This window comes from Oncorhynchus masou, chromosome 16 (genome assembly GCF_036934945.1).
Source record: "Oncorhynchus masou masou isolate Uvic2021 chromosome 16, UVic_Omas_1.1, whole genome shotgun sequence".
Lineage (NCBI taxonomy): Eukaryota > Metazoa > Chordata > Actinopteri > Salmoniformes > Salmonidae > Oncorhynchus > Oncorhynchus masou.
This window is the reverse complement of record NC_088227.1, coordinates 36,581,397-36,586,525: the sequence shown is the minus strand read 5'-3', so window position 1 is coordinate 36,586,525 and position 5,129 is coordinate 36,581,397. Positions and strand designations below refer to the sequence as shown.

At 49.6% G+C, this 5,129-nt stretch overlaps 1 long non-coding RNA gene across 1 annotated transcript; it reads left to right on the top strand.

The window, feature by feature from the left end:
• Positions 1–2,957: 2,957 nt before the first annotated feature.
• LOC135557917 (uncharacterized) lies at positions 2,958–3,824 on the top strand. The gene is made up of 2 exons (XR_010458282.1): positions 2,958–3,394; positions 3,492–3,824. It is a non-coding gene; the product is annotated as an uncharacterized LOC135557917 (long non-coding RNA).
• The last annotated feature ends 1,305 nt before the right edge of the window (positions 3,825–5,129 follow it).

Below are 5,129 nucleotides of genomic sequence, written 5' to 3'. Positions count from 1 at the left end.
CTCGCCTCTCCCGGGAAGAGAGGGAGAGGCGGAGATCCCAAGGACTCTGTCTCTACTGTGGTAGAGCGGGCCACTTTATCCACTCCTGCCCGGTAAAAGATCAGGCCCGGTAGTAAACATGAGGCTACTATCGGGTGGTGTCACCACAGAGAAGACCTCATCATCTACTCTCCTCCCGGTAAGACTAAGATGGACCACCCACACGCACGACACCCAAGCCTTACTGGACTCAGGAGCAGAGGGTAATTTCATGGACTTCAAGCTCGCTCACAACTCCAGATCCCTATCACCTCACTCACGCACAAGATATCCGTCAACGCTCTCAATGGTCAAGAACTCCCCAACATTTCTCACACCACTGAACCTATCACACTCATCACTTCTGGCAATCACACTGAGACACTATCATTCCTACTCATGGACTCACCCCTTGCACCATTAGTTCTCGGCCACCCTTGGCTCACCCAACACAACCCCAGAGTTGACTGGGGTCATAACTCTATATCTATGTGGAGTAACAAGTGTCTTGAGTCCTGTTTAGTGTCTGCTTGTTCGTCTGTGTCTGATTCTGTGTTTCTAGAGGAGGCAGTGGATTTGTCTAACGTGCCCGTTGAATACCTCGACCTGAAGGAGGTGTTCAGTAAGTCCCGTGCTGCTTCCCTTCCTCCGCATCGTCCCTATGACTGTGCAATATAATTATTGCCAGGTGAGTCTCCGCCTAAAGGCAAGTTATATTCACTTTCTGTTCCTGAGAGGGAGGCTATGGAGAGATACATCTCTGGTTCTCTGGCATCTAAATTCATTCGTCCTTCCTCTTCTCCAGCGGGGGCGGGGTTCTTCTTTGTGGGGAAGAAGGACGGATCTCTGCGTCCTTGCATTGATTACCGTGGGTTGAATAACATCACAGTGAAGAATACCTATCCCTTACCGTTGATGTCCTCCGCCTTTGAAAGGTTACAGGGAGCATCCGTGTTCACTAAGTTGGATTTACGTAATGCATATCATTTGGTTCGCATAAGGGAGGGGACGAATGGAAGACCGCGTTTAACACCCCCAGAGGGCACTTCGAATATTTGGTCATGCCTTTTGGGCTATCCAACTCCCCAGCGGTTTTCCAGGCACTCGTCAATGACGTGCTGAGAGATATGATTGATCAGTTCATATATGTTTACCTGGATGACATACTGATTTTTTCTTCTTCTCTCCAGGAACACGCTCAACACGTCAGACGAGTGCTTCAGAGGTTGTTGGAGAATGGACTTTTTGTCAAGGCGGAGAAATGCATTTTTCATGCACAATCCGTTCCATTCCTAGGTTACATCGTCTCGACTGAAGGTATTCGCATGGATCCCGACAAGGTTAAGGCTGTGGTGGATTGGCCAAGCCCAGATTCCCGTAAGGCCCCACAGAGGTTTCTGGGATTCGCCAATTTCTACCGGCGTTTCGTTCGCAACTTTAGCCAGATAGTCGCTCCTCTTACCGCCTTAACCTCTCCCAGAGTGACGTTCAGGTGGTCCGATACAGCCGAGGCTGCATTCGCCAAACTCAAGAGCCGCTTTGTTTCGGCTCCTATCCTCATAGCTCCCGATCCCTCGCGTCAGTTCGTGGTGGAGGTGGACGCTTCAGAGGTGGGGGTAGGTGCGGTACTTTCCCAACGTTCCTCTTCTGACGACAAGATGCACCCTTGCGCGTTCCTTTCCCATCGGTTATCACCTGCGGAACGCAACTACGACATTGGCAACAGAGAGTTGTTGGCAGTGAAGTTAGCACTGGAGGAGTGGCGCCATTGGTTAGAGGGTTCGGGGGTACCTTTTATAGTTTGGACCGATCACAAGAATTTGGAGTATATCAGAACCGCCAAGCGACTCAACTCCAGGCAGGCGCGGTGGGCACTCTTTTTCGGACGTTTTGACTTCTCTCTCTCGTATCGCCCGGGTTCCAAGAATGTCAAACCCGATTCCCTTTCTCGCATTTTTGACCATTCCGAACGCCCATCCACTCCCGAGTGCATCCTACCCGGGACCCTAGTGGTCTCCACACTCACATGGGAGGTTGAATCGAGGGTCAAAACGGCCTTAGAGGGGTCACGCCTCCGCCCGGTTGCCCGCCTAATCGGTTGTTTGTGCCGGAGGGGTGTCGGTCCGATGTTATTCGGTGGGGGCACTGCTCCAACGTAGCGTGTCATCCAGGAGTCAGCCGCACTAGCTTTTTGGTTAAGCAACGCTTTTGGTGGCCACTGATGGCTCGTGACATTCACAGTTTTGTCTTGGCCTGCTCGGTTTGTGCCACTGGGAAGACTTCTAATCGACCCCCAGATGGGTTACTCCAACCGCTGTCGGTCCCTTCGAGACCCTGGTCCCACATCGCGCTAGATTTTGTTACCGGCCTCCCGCCCTCCCAGGGCAAGACGGTTGTTTTGACCGTGGTGGACCGGTTCTCGAAGGCGGCTCATTTTATTCCCTTGCCTAAATTACCATCTGACAAGGAGACAGCGGTAACTGTCGTGGATCACGTCTTTCGCTTACATGGCCTGCCGATGGACGTAGTTTCTGACCGGGGGCCCCAATTTGTGTCCAAGTTTTGGCAAGAGTTTTGTAGGTTACTGGGAGCGAGTGTCAGCCTGTCTTCAGGGTTTCATCCCCAGAGCAACGGTCAAACGGAGAGGGCCAACCAAGATTTGGAGAGAGTGTTGCGATGTTTGGTTTCTAAGAATCCCTCTTCCTGGAGTCAACAACTCTCTATGGTTGAGTACGCTCACAATTCGTTGCCAGTGGCAGCCACGGGTCTCTCTCCGTTTGAGTGTAGTTTAGGTTACCAGCCACCTATCTTTCCCAGTACGGAGTCCGAGGTCACTGTTCCCTCCGCTCACGCTTTCATCCAGAGGTGCCGTCACGCATGGAGCAGAGCCCGTGAGACTCTTCTCCGGGTGGGGGCGCGCACCAAGGCTAAGGCCGATCGCCACCGGTCGAAGCCTCCGGTATACGTCGTTGGCCAAAGAGTGTGGCTTTCTACTAAGAACATTCCACTCCGATCCGTTTCGAACAAGCTTGCCCCAAAATTTATCGGCCCGTTCAGAGTCACCAGGATCATTAGTCCGGTGGCGGTCCGGCTCAAGCTTCCTCCGGCGTATAGGAGAATTCATCCTACCTTTCATGTGTCTAAAATAAAACCTGTGTTTCAGGCACGCATTAACCCGCCGGTCCCGGTTCCCCCGCCGCCACGACTTGTTGATGGGGAAACCACCTTTTCTGTCAATCGTATTTTGGACTCTAGAAGGAGGGGACGCGGATTCCAGTACCTGGAGGACTGGGAGGGTTACGGCCCGGAGGAGAGAAGTTGGGTACCTGCTAGGGACATTCTGGATCACTCCCTTATCGATGATTTCAATCGACAGGTAAATTCGCCTGGGAACGCCAAGAGGCGTTCCTAGGGGGTATTGTCACGGTTCATGAATCCACTGCCTCCGTCTCTCTCTCTCTCTCTCTCTCCAGTGTTTGTGTGGGCGTGGTTTCCCAATCTCGGCCTGATTGTCTGCGCCAGCTGGAACCACTTATCTTCCCTTTATATGTTCTGTTACCAGTGTTTCTTGTTGTCAGATCGTTGTTTCTTCTCTGAGGTTGTGTCGTGTGTCCGTGCTCTTCTCTTGTGTGGATTCTCTGCTGTGCTCCTTCCTACTCATCCGGACACACTCCCCTGGTTTTCTCAGCACGTTATGATCGGAAGATGCGCCCGAGTTCCTGGGTCGGATTCCTTCTGAGTACAGTCTGTTTGTCATGTTGCTGCTGTGAACTACATTCATTAAAACCATCGTTGCTTGCATCTTGCATCCGCCTCTGTGTTGTAACAGTCTGTACATAGTCAAAGCTTTGCTTAATTTGGGTCAGTCACAGTGGTCAGGTATTCTGCCACTCTGTACTCTCTGTTTACGGCCAAATAACATTCAAAGTTTGCTCTGTTTTTTGGTTAATTATTTCCATTGTGTCCAGTAATGCTCTTTTTGTTTTCTCCTGATTTGTTTGGGTGTAATTGTGTTGCTGTCCTGGTGCTCTGTGGGGTGTGTTTGTGTTTGTGAACAGAGCCCCAGGACCAGCTTGCTTAGAAGTCTCTTCTCCAGGTTCATCTCTCTGTATCTCTCTGTATCTCTCTGTATCTCTCTCTCTCTCTCTCTCTCTCTCTCTCTCTCTCTCTCTCTCTCTCTCTCTCTCTCTCTCTCTCTCTCTCTCTCTCTCTCTCTCTCTCTCTCTCTCTCTGTATGTATGTATGTATGACTAAAAATTATTTAGTCAGCCACCAATTGTGCAAGTTTTCCCAATTAAAAAGATGGGAGAGGCCTGTAATTTTCATCATAGGTATACTTCAACTATGACAACTACTTCAACTAAATCCAGAAAATCACATTGTAGGATTTTTAATGAATTTATTTGCAAATTATGGTGGGAAATAAGTATTTGGTCAATAACAAAAGTGTATCTCAATAATTTGTTATACACCCTTTGTTGGCAATGACAGAGGTCAAACGTTTTCTGTTAGTCTTCACAAGGTTTTCACACACTGTTGCTGGTATTTTAGCCCATTCCTCCATGCAGATCTCATCTAGAGCAGTGATGTTTTGGGGCTGTTGCTGGGCAACACGGACTTTCAACTCCCTCCAAAGATTTTCTATGGGGATGAGATCTGGAGACTGGCTAGGCCACTCCAGGACCTTGAAATGCTTCTTACGAAGCCACTCCTTTGTTGCCCGGGTGGTGTGTTTGGGATCATTGTCATGCTGAAAGACCCAGCCATGTTTCATCTTCAATGCCCTTGCTGATGGAAGGAGGTTTTCATTCAAAATCTCACAATACATGGCCCCATTCATTCTTTCCTTGACACGGATCAGTCGTCCTGGTCCCTTTGCAGAAAAACAGCCATAAAGCATGATGTTTCCACCCCCATGCTTCACAGTAGGTATGGTGTTCTTTGGATGCAACTCAGCATTTTTTGTCCTCCAAACACGACGAGTTGAGTTTTTACCAAAAAGTTATATTTTGGTTTCATCTGACCATATGACATTCTCCCAATCTTCTTCTGGATCATCCAAATGGTCTCTAGCAAACTTCAGACGGGCCTGGACATGTACTGGCTTAAGC